The sequence below is a fragment of the Sinohyriopsis cumingii genome, chromosome 4 (genome assembly GCF_028554795.1).
Source record: "Sinohyriopsis cumingii isolate HCF-2022 chromosome 4, ASM2855479v2, whole genome shotgun sequence".
NCBI lineage: Eukaryota > Metazoa > Mollusca > Bivalvia > Unionida > Unionidae > Sinohyriopsis > Sinohyriopsis cumingii.
In genome coordinates this window covers 55,444,346-55,456,988 of record NC_142964.1, presented here as the reverse complement: position 1 = coordinate 55,456,988, position 12,643 = coordinate 55,444,346, and positions in this window count along the sequence as shown.

The following is a 12,643-nucleotide window of genomic DNA, read 5'->3' as shown; positions in this document are numbered from 1 at the left end:
GTTACTTCACAAATTATCATGATATGAGGCTTAGTCAAAAACATGATGCCTACAATACAAATAATTTTAGTTGATTGGTTTAAATGTTTTACATGAGCAATGGACACAAAATATATATATTGTGAGCATCAACATTTTCTTTTCCGTTGATTTGAAAGTGGATGCTTTGTTGAACTTTAGCTAATTTAAGACAACTACCATACAATCTATTATTAAGGGTTGCATCTATGACATGTGACTGTGAAATCCTCCTAAAAAATTGAAAGTTTTGCAACAATATTTGAATCTACGCAGGCATAATCATGTTGATAATAAAAATTGTGTGGAAATTTTCATGAATCATTGAAGCTTTATTTCCAGTACCATATATTCACTTATAAATCGAGTCAAACTGCAAACAGAAAAGATCCTGATCTGCCATAGCATGTGTATGCAGATCAGGATCTCTGTTGTTTTTGTTGTACTGATTACTCCTGCACATGGATCTTTTACTAATCACCCAATCTACAATAGATAAATCATAAAACGTGTATTAATTGTGATGCTCATACACATTCATTTTATTTATGTTTTCCTCTGTCTTGTTCATTTTTATTTATTTCTGTTTTGATTATATCTGTAACATTATTTCTCTGCAAACCATACAATTCTTCGGTCAGGGTTCATACAGTCTGTGAAGGTCTTTGATAGTCTGGGAAAAATGATGTAGAATTTTCAAGGCCTTGAAAGTTTGGAAAATCAAGCAGATTAAGTCTTTGAAAATTAAAATAAACCTAAACATTTTAGCAGTGGTGATGTCTGCTAAGAGATCAATTTATTTTGTATTAAATCTGATGTATAAGTTACATATTTCTGAAATAGCAATGAATGTTAGCCTATCTTCCAGATCATTATAAAGCAATTTTAGGAAATTAATTATAGTTTGAATTTCATCATTAAACAATATTGTAGTATTTTGCATTCATTGTTTTCTCATATAACATAACTTGTATACAAAATGTTAGCGAAAATAGGTCTTGGAAATCTATGTTTGTGGCCTTTGAAAGTTTGGGAAAAGTCTTTGAATTTATCATTCAGAATTCTGTATGAACCTTGTAGGTTTGGCAAATATCTTGTTGTTCAAGCCTACAATTCTTTTAAAGTCTGAAAACATTAAATTTTTATTCATTTTGTTGGATTTAATTATCTAAATCTCTCAGTAACTGCTCCACCTGTGATTGTAAATATTACAGTCTAGTGATTTCTTCATCATTTCCAGGTCACTGACCAAAGCATCTATCTCAATGCACTTCTTATGTTTGATTGCTTTTTTGTAAGCATTGATGGACACCTGCAGTTTATTTTACTGTTGAAATGGTTGAAAGCATGAAACAGGACTAATCCTTGTTTCCGAGATTTAAAAGTTAGAAACTCGATTATGACCACGTCTGAGATTTTTGTAAGACATAGCAAATTATACGACTCGAGTAAAACTAGTGTCGTCGCCAATTCACCAGTTGGTAAAGGAAATCTTGTCCACATGTTATAGCAAGGAATCCCTATTAATCCAGATGGTAAGTCCGTTATTTGTCTCTAAAACCGTGTGTCTAGCATGAGTCATGTGGAAAAAAGAATCGGTAATCAGTTTTTTTTTTACAAATATGAACATTATTACTAGTAACAGAAGTAAAGAAAGACAACAATTATTTTAAAATCATATGGTTTAAAATATTACACTTTCTAAAGTAGTTTAGTGTCAAACTGAAGCATTTAATTAAAAAAAATAGTTGCCATTTTGCTTCTGCTCGGATCTTATTTTGTCTTCTCGTCATATCCAGGCTACTTCAGAACATTTATATGGCAGAGACCATCATATACGGTGCATGCGTATCGAGACCATTTCACGTTCAAGAAACGGTACCTTATTATTTCTGCTAAATGGTACAAACATAAAATAGCTATCTTGACCACTTTCTTGTTCAATTGATTTCTTTTTTAGGAGAATGCAACAAAAAGACAGCGAATAAATCGCAACACAATGCTTTTGTCTCTGTGCTGTTCGACATTCATGCATTAATTTCCCTTTTATGTTCATACTGAACTGATTAGCTGCTCAATGCCGCAAATGAAAAAGTGATTGTCCAGTGCCGGCACAATTAGTGTCCTCTTAAGAAATTGGTTCTAGGTTCCAATTCCTATAGAAGTTAATTAAGATCAATTCATAAAGTATAATTATATCCCTCAAAAATAGAATGAGTACTCTAGATATAATATTGATTTTATCAAACACGTGGAAACAAATTGTGGCACTATTGGGCATGCAAGATTGTTTGACTCCGAGGCCCACAGTGAGAGACTCATTCCGTCTAGAGCATGGAAGAGTTTCCTTTACATACAGACTTTTAGTGACGTATTTTGTAGGAATAAAACATTTTTGTGCTTAGTTTGCGTAGTGTGTCGTTTATCTCGTGATAATGACTAAAGCGGTGTGAAGGATAGTTTCAGGAGAAAGGCATACTTATTTGCATCTGACTATAGACGTCTTAAATTAAAGAATTTTAACGTCAGCGGATGAATGTTTCATTTCCCGTTCGTTTAAGGTAAGTAGAACATATATTTTCTAAAGATGTTTTGATCTATCTGTATTACGAAAGGATTATGTATAAATTTATGAATAAGTGGCGAAGGAAGAAATCCCTCCCTCCACCATTCTCGGTAGAAAGACATAATTTAGGGGGCCGCTATCTATAAAAGAAGTTGTTTTATTTGAATACTGGGCCACCACTGATTCTGCTACTCCCCCGCCCCCAAAGGTGCTTGGTCACTGATATAAACTGTCCTTGTATCTAACGACAGCATTGTTTTCTACTATAGCCACAATGCAAGCAGGAGACTCACCAAGATTAATTTCCGCCTTAGTTGAAAACTTGCCAACAGTGAACAAAGGACTTTAGCTTGTTTGTTTAGCTATAAATGCCATTTCATAGGAACTACAACATAATCAATGCAAAACAAAACTCAAATTAAAAGGAAGAAAGAAAAATCTTTGAAGTTCGAGCACTCACAGATGCTTTTTTTGCAACACTATTATGTCTTTGATTCGAAAGAAACGATATTTGTCTTAAACACTTGAGATATGTTCGTAGAACAGTTACACATCGTCAGCCCAATGTCGACGAGCAGTGAAATGTAGGTCATGGCGACATAGTTACCGAGGCGCATACATATTCAATCTGTTTTAATCGGAATACAACTCTGCCGTTTCCGTCACACCCGAGAATAATTTATGGTAGAGCACGTCCGCGAATAAATAACTATCATACTTTCTGCTATGGTAAAACTCGTTTTAGGGAAGGCACCATTACTTCTGACAAATACTTTACAGAGATTGAATGTAAATCACTGCCTGGAATAATATTAGTGCTTCTTTCAGATTTATGAAAAGGAACGAGCGACGTTCCAATCGAAATTTGGCACTATCTTAGTGCAAAAAGTGTAAGAAATTGACGAAAGCAGATATATGAAACATTTAAACGGATAAACAATATTAAAATCCTCTACAGGAAAAAAGAAAGAAAGAAAAGAAAAAAGAATAGCCGAGCATTCTATTGGGAGCTAGCTAAGCGACGGTTATTTTGGTATATCTAGTGTCGTTCATATTCAATGTAAGTAAACTGATATGCCTGAAAACTTACTTTTCAGCCCAATCCTAATTTGACATGCGAGTCATCATTTATTTTTGCATTGCTACTTCACAAGTACTCGTTCTAGAAGGGATGCCATGGAAGTGTACTCGAGATAAAGCAGAGATATTTTTATTTGCTGCAAATCGTGGGTAGAAAATGTTCTGTACAAAACATGTCCGAAAACGTATGCTTACTTGGTTAGTTGACTTGTGCTCCATCCCACATGGATGAAAGTTCGATAACTGAATAAGTTCTAAAATAAATATTTGGGTCGATGGTACTTCCCGAGGGTTTTCTCTTGTTCTTTCTCCGCCAAATATTGCCAGTAGCTTCTCGTGGGTCGGTGGTTCTTTCCGGGTTCTTCCTCCACCATTTTGCACTGGGTGCCATGTATATCCTATCATGAGCTGAAAAATGCCATCAAACGTCTTACAACGTCTTACAACAAAAACCGATCTTCTTTAGGTTATCCTGTTATTAAGTGATTTAGTGAATCAGAATTTATTGTATACTATTCCAGAAAAATATTTTTCTAGTTCATCGTCCTGGTTACCGCATTTTTCTTCTGGTTAATCTGTTAATAAGTGATTTAGCGATTTTAGCAGAATTTTTATATTATCATATTTAGTTTATCGTAATGGTTACAGCATTCTTCTTCAAGTTTTCCTGGTATTAATTGATTTACCGATATAATCAGAATTCATATCATATTAAAGACAAATATTTTTTTCTTTCTAGTTCATCGTCTTGGTTACCGCATTCTTTTTCTTCGGGTTATTCTGTTTTTAAGTGATTTATCGATTTAATTTAAATTATTGTATCATATTCCAGACAAATATTTTCTAGTTTCATAATAATTAACTCACTTGTTTACGACTAAAATGACATAATATACAAAGAAACTACCTGTTACAATGATGACGTTTGGTCTTGGCTTTTTGCCTCATATATAGTAAGTTGCCATTGTACTATTTATTCTCCACAAAAAACCTCTGTACAGCATAAACACCAGCACCCTTTACAATGGCAATACATACATACACGATAAGTTCTGGTTGTCACAGTTTAACAAGTAGGAGTGGGAGATTACAAAGTAGAAGATTGATCTAAATTTTTCAAGTAAAAGTAACCAAAAGTGTCCAACGTGCGAATGTGAGAAAGCGTTCCGTGGATCAGTGGTTCTTACCGGGGTTTTCCCGGGTTTGCCTCCAACATTTATACTGGCCGCCATATATGGCCTATTGTGCATTGAGAAATGGCGTTAATCCCCCAAAACAACCAATCAATCAAACATGTATCTCAAGATGTCATTAGCTAAAGCAATGCCTTAGTTCTGTTCTCGTTAAACTGCTCACTTTTTCTCTGTAATTCTTTGTGAATTAAATCGCTAATCCATTGGTTATTGATCCCCGAATGATGACTGCCATTGCTATATTTAAAGCTAACAAAAATCCTTATTTTATATCGCTGAAATCTCTTTTCATATTTTTTTAATAACTCATCAGATAACAATATACTATTTAATAGTTCTCTATTAACATAATCTTTTGTCTTCTTCTATTAGTAAGGTCACGTTTGAAATGTGTCTTACACTTTAGGGGCCCCGGGTGGGCAGTTGTTTGACGTTATACGCACTTTAAAAGCTGACAAAGCTGTTTGACCTCGTGGAATTATCTATAAATTATAAAAGACCCATCAAATGCTGAAGCTCCGTTTACATAATTTTAAAATTTCATTGAAACAGATATTCATTGCATCAGTATGGAAACGAGATCACATCTTTACTGTTTATCACGAAAAAGGAGACTACGCAATTCGTTCATCCTTCGAGTTCCATGATGACCATGACGTCATTAACCGGTTTGGTTTTTGTGAGTGCTCTGAACTGTCTGTGTCGCACTTAACAAGAGATGTCGACTGGTTTGCTTGGTCAATAGAAGGCGAGCTCCAATTCTGATATTTACTCTGCTCGCGCTTCTGCATTGCATCTGCGATTCTCCAGTCGGGATGAATCTGCGGCAGGTGGAGCAATCCTGGTCGAGGTCTTCTTTAGACTCAGGGTTAATACTGCAGTGTTTCAAGAATGACTTGGGGAATATTTAAAGCGTTTCTTCTGAGCACAGTGACATCACTTTCCCTACTTTAGCCTGCCACAGAAGCTATTCTTTGGTAGTCGCTCTTCTGACATCCCGATGAAGCAGCAATCTCAACTGTGATTTCATCAACAATTTCTTGGCATGGCGCCTGTACACAGTCCAGTTTTCGCAAGCATACAGCTGCCGAGATAAGTGCATTTGTCACTAGAGTAGGGCCATTTACTGTGATGGTAGGCTTTTACGGTGTCGATTGGTGGATCACCTCTACCTTCTTTATACTTGTGAGAACGATATTGTCACAAGTTGAAGAGAAATGGTCCATACCATGTTGCGTGTCCTACTCAGATTTGTCAATCAGGGAACAGTCTTCAGGAAATAGGAGATTACTAACATTTTCTTCCTGTAACTCTCTTCGTCTTTGTCTTCTCATATTGAAGTGCTTAACACCAGTACGGTAGCTGATGTCGATCTCAGCGTCAGTCACTGGATACACCACTAATGGCAGAGAACATTATACTGAAAAGAGCTGGGCTAACACGCAGCCTTACTTGACTCCATTGGTAAATGTGAATAGCTCAAATGACTAACCGTCGTCCACGACACGAGCGACCATGCCATAATCAAATTGCCGAACCATAACGATCAATTTCTCTAGGTAACCAAATTTGCCATGAGGTTCTTTAGGTCTCCACGACTAACTATGTGAAAGGCTTATGTCAGGTCGATGAATGTGGTGTACAGGTTGGTGTTTTGTTACCAACATTTCTCCTGGAGTTGATATGCTGCAAACACCATCGTCTTTTCCTGAAGTCATGCTGACTCTCAGGCAGGAGCCCGTGATCAACGTCATGCACAGGTAGATTCAGCCGGTTTCCGGGGAGAGTGGCTTAGCAATGAGAAACACCGATTGTTGTTGGAGGATTATCTGTTGCCTTTCCAATGAATGCATCCTGGAGCATACTTCCCAGAGTCCACGTTGACTGGAAGAGTTCGGTCAGCTTCTATGCATGTGCGAACCTCTTACTTTTGTTGACTTCACCGATATTGTAACTGTTCCAAGTATTTTGCCATTTGACAGCGAATCGGATGCTTTCACAGTTTCAGTCAGCATCGGAGGGGCATCAAGTGATATGTTGAATTCCTCTTGGGGCAGTCGATCGATTGCTGCCACTGTGATTGATGACTGTTGTTTGAGGATGTTCTGCCCATCTTTGGACTCTGTTTTCATTGTCATTGAACAGTGCGGTGCTCTTGTCACTCAGTACAGGAGATGTTCCTGATGATTGCAAGCTATATATTGACTTCAAAGCTTTATAGAAGTTCTTTGTTTAATTTCAGTTTGCCCTCAGAGATAGTCTTTAGCACAACAGGAGACATTGTTAACGTATTGAAAGCTGTTTGAGTTAAGACGTTGTCGATATGTTTGTTTTCCTCAGGAAACATATGCAACGACTGCTTTAAGATCGTGCTAAAATGAATTTTTAAAAGATAGTTCAAGTGTGGTGAGATTTTAGAACAATGTTCCTGGGAAGTTTAAATTAAAAGCAAGCTCGGCATGTCATTGAGATTTTTATTTGTTGATAATTTGACTGTTTTCAGGTGTCTGTATACTTGTTTCATTTTTCGTTAATTGTATATGTCCATTTGGCTATCATTTGAAGTATTACAATTTAACATCACTTAGAGATGTTATATTTTCAAGCAGTAAATGTTATAGTGATTATTTTACTGTTTTTTCAGTATTGCTCTATTGCAATATGGGTTTGGCATATCGCAATGCATCGCAATACGGTTTTGTGTGTATCGCTTCACCCCATGTCTATAAGATGCCAATAATTGGAGATGAACATGCGGAAGACCGTGTCGATGATTCGTGTTCAGCACATTTCCACAGTAGGTCTGCCTTCAGTACTTTTGCACTAAGAGGCTCCGGGTCGTTATATAATTTGTTCTTTATATCTTCTGGATTGGTCATGGTGGGTGCATAGGCATTAATGATATTTTCATGTATCTTTCTAGACAGTGGGAGTCTCATTTGTATTAGTATGTCATTCACATCCTTTGGGGGGTTTGTGAGATTGCTTAGGTGGCACTCCACATATTCATATTTTGCATAGGGCTAGAATTTTAAAGAAAAATAATTTTGCTGGGTTTCCTCACAGGTTTTAATTCCTATTTAAAAAAGGACCTTGTATATCTAAGGTATTGCTCAAAGAGCCTTTAATTCCCTTTATTTTGGTGTATGATTGATGGGTGTAATATGAGTTAAGTACAGTAGTATACAGCTTGACCATACTCCAGATGTGCACCTTTAAAAGAAATGCTAGCTCCACTTGGTCATGTTTACTTTCTGGACTTCAGAAGTGAATTGTAAAAAAGAGCCGATAACTTTTTATATATTTGGTAATGCATCCATTGCACTTTCAGAACTGGTATTGTCTAGTTGAGCAAAATTAATTTTCCAAATTTCAAAAGGTGCTAAAGATAGTGTAATGTAATACATTGGAGTATTCACATTTGGTTATAGCGCCCCGTTTTAAGTAATTTTTTTTGTGATTACTTGTCTGGTTATTGGAATTCGGTGCAATAGAAATATTCCTTTGCCCGAAATAATTGGCCAATTACTGGGAGCAAACGTCACGGAGTAAAGTATTGGTGAGTTTTCATGATGCCATGGTTCACTAGTAGTGAATTCAGGTCCAAACCGCACGATTGACCCTGGAATAACATAGTCTCTATTAAATCTTGTGGTGTACATTGGTCGTGTGACTGCAGTGACATTATTTACGGTAGGAAACCTTTAAATTACACTATGGAATTAACAAGAAGGGACTTAACAGATACCGTTTCTGGCGCCATGGCGGCAAATATGATGCAGATGTACTGTCGAAATGTGCCTGGAAACTATAGTTTTACGGGCCTAAGGTAGCGTAGTTAAAATAGTTCCATGTGTTAAGGGACAGTCGTTTAGTTTCTACGGCTTGAACTGCTGGCGGTACGGAAACCGAACGAAGAGAAACCATGCAGATGTGCGGTTGATATATATTTGGCCGGTTGTGAGATCTGTGGTTTTGTATTGATTAGAATACAATTTATGTATACAACGGGCACGTCAGGCTTTCTGCTTAAGATGTATGGAAGTCTTTGGAAATTTGGGGTAAACTTATGACTTCTAGTGGGAGTCGCGCCAGGGCTTGACACGCTTCGGTCAAGTAAAGACCCTTGGCTTGTAACAGTACTTTAGACTAATTCAGGCTGATTTTTTAGCATAAGGGAGCAGTCATGTTAGTTAGCAGTGTGCTTAGATCATGTACAATTTCCATAAGTACAATATCTAAAGAAATGTCAGCCACATTATATCCAAGAAGCATAGAGGTATGCCAAGATTCTCTCAACTGTTCCTGTTTCAAATGCAAACAACGCTCACCTTACACACGTCACTCTCTCTAAAGTACATAATAACTAGTGAGCGCTCACTTACTAGCTGTAATTTGATGGCAAATACAGCACCAGCCTCGAGTATTTCTTCTTCACTTTGGCCAATCCAGAAGGTGCAGCTAACTCTTACTTCGGTGAGTTGTCCTTCCTCAAATAGGCGAGCTTCAAACAGGGCTGCTATCTGGCTGTTAAATCTGGCCAGTTCTCTCCAACCAAAGTTTTTCTTTTCTTTGGTCTATTCGCTGATGTACTGACCATGCACCGCTTTCCTTTGTAACAATACTTTATTCTACAAGATCACAGTAAAGCAGCCGATGGAAATGTGCCATACGATATATAACGGTTCGTACTATGCACCATATCGACGAAAGTATTCAATAGAATATGATACAAAAGACTTTCGTCTAAGCTCAAGTAAATTAGTGTAGAAAGAATTTTGTTGACCTGATTCAAAGACTAATTTTCTAATAGATCTCAGAAAGCGACTTTGCATCATTCATGTTCATGTCGAATTTATGCATGATTATATTTTTTTAAAGCCTTTTTTATTACTGTTTATAATCTATACAGCTTTTTTTATTACTGTATATAATCGATACAGCCTTTTTTATTACTGTATATAATCGATACAGCCTTTTTTATTACTGTATATAATCGATACAGCCTTTTTTATTACTGTATATAATCGATACAGCCGATGATATGATAAGTTTGAATAGACTCCATAATCTACAAAAATGGAAGTAGTTATGAATCATTACTATGGTTACACTAATGGTAAATGATGTGGGTAATGAAATTTAATCCAGATCAAACTAAAGTTATACAACAGATAACTTAATAATTATATAGCTAATCGACTACCTCAGCTATTCAGCATGACTCGATACAATTTCATTTTAGGTAAGCAATTTTCGAGCAATGGCGTGGACAATTTTCGAGTAATGGCGTGGACAGTTTTCGAGTATTGGCGTGGACAATTTCGGAAGCAGGACATCTTTATTGTATTTTTTCTCTTTTTGAATATCATTTCGAGAGAACAAGGCAAACATTTTTGGCCGCGAGTTATTATCTTATGAAAACGAGATACTATATTGGGGCTTCGTTATAGCATCTTGTCGAGGCGAGATGCTTTGCCGTACAAAGGAGATAATGATACGATTTTGTGACCTCAAGATATATGTTCAACGACATACAATTTCATAGCTAAGAGACATAATCTGGCTTCTACAATCTAGAATCTAGTGGCTTCGAGATAATTTCTCTTTCACACGAGACAATATCTCATAATCACGACTTAGAATCTCGTGGCCCTGTTTCCATGCTTCTGTATCTTCCCTTACCTTAATGAAGCCTTTATTTGCTGTAGTAAACTTAGGCACGACCAATTTAAAATACACTGATATGCCGTGGAATGGTTATACATCACATCAATCTGATAAATTAGAACAACTTCAACCAGATGAAACTTCTGCCGCAAACTATCCAAAGTTAAATTTGACCCCACTTACGTTAAAATAATACCATGCATGCATTAACACGAGTATACATTATTCTTTAACAAATCAATAATTGAATTTGTGGAACAATATTGAAATGTATCTTCGAGTCTTCGTGCTAATTTCATCTATTGAAAGGTCCCTTGCAAATAACTCTTAAACATCGAAATGAAATATATCAAATACTACTGCATGACACGATGTGATGAAAACCAGACAAATACAAAGATACAAAATGCTACACATTAATACTGGTCTTTCAAAATTGTCAATAATCATTATTGTCACTGTGGACATAACAAAAACTGTGAATTTTTTCTTAGTTAACTCACTTTTCAAAATATAACAAATTTGAGACACTTTTTTCGCGCGGTTATTCTTTCTCCATAATAATGAATGGCAAAGCCATTTTATTTCTTTAGCCCTTTCAAGCAAAGATATTACGATAACTTTATTTCGGGAAGTACAAAATATCTAAAGAGCTCAAAAAGATTTAGAAAAGATTAATTCCAATGTACACCCTATCGCTACAAATGCATAATGCTACCTGTTCTTTGTAGTCTTTTTCTGTTATTGATTTGCATTTTCATTCAAATATATAAATTATTGTGAGAGCAATCACAATCGTCGGAAGTTGCGTCCGATCCATTTGCTATTTAATAAACGGCAAGACATACGTTAAAACTAAAGTAAACTAAACAAGCTCTGTGTGGCATCTGCATCTGAGTTTTCTCCAAGATAAATGTACCGGTAATAATAACAGCACACTGAAACATCTACACGTAGGAAGCTAATAACAATAATAATGGTAAACTGAGATATCTTCCTGTAGGAAGCTGATAACAATAATAATGGTAAACTGAGACTTCTACCGTAGGAAGCTAATAACATTAATAATGGTAAACTGAGACATCTTCCCGTAGGAAACTAATAACAATAATAATGGTAAACTGAGACATCTACCTGTAGGAAGCTAATAACAATAATAATGGTAAACTGAGACATCTACCCGTAGGAAACTAATAACAATAATAATGGTAAACTGAGACTTCTACCATCAAGAAACTAAAATACTACTTTGGGATTATAGTGGACTCATTCAAAGACGTCATTGATTATATCACTGTCGTAATTCAAGATATTCAAGACTCTTGCAATTCATTTTTTAACAACAATAATAATAATAATAATAATAATAGCAACATATTATTATTATTATTATTATTATTATTGACAAAGAGATGCCCAAGTATACATTTGGAAAGGTAACTGAAGCAATCTCTCATTTATACGTATAACATTTGTAATTCTGTAGTCCCCTGTACTCTGGGGCATTTAGTAAAGTAATAGTAGTAGTAGCTTAAAGGTAGATTCACTTGCGGTTCAAGCACTTTAAATGGATAAAAAAGTTTGCAAATCATTTGATTTCCTGTGGGTAGATGTATCAGTGTACCATTACCGTCTATAGTGCTCGGTTGTTATTGGGCCATCAGCATTTTGCAGTGCATGCATTTATTTGTAAAGCAGGATCTAGAGAATTTAGTCTGTTTAATTCATCAACCTCTGGGGCCACGTTTACGTGGCAGGAGGTAGTAGCCTACTGCCGAGCTCTGTAGCGTCAAGGTCATGTATGATACACTAAAGTGGTTCATGTTATAGAAAGGTAGACAGATGTAGCTCGACAATGATGCCAAATAATCTGGAAGTTCTAGTTGCACTACAAAATACAGTGGGAAAAACCTAACTTTTTTGGACCCAATTTTTTTTTTCTCACTCAAAATTCGCCCCCGTGGTCGGAATCCGATTTTGTGTACTGACTTTATACTTTTTGGCCTTAGATCTAAGGAAGACCGGTCTGAACTGCATACAGACAGATGAACCTTTGCAAAATGTATTATAAGATGGGCATTTGGAATAAAGAGTGGTTTCGATACGAAAATGATGA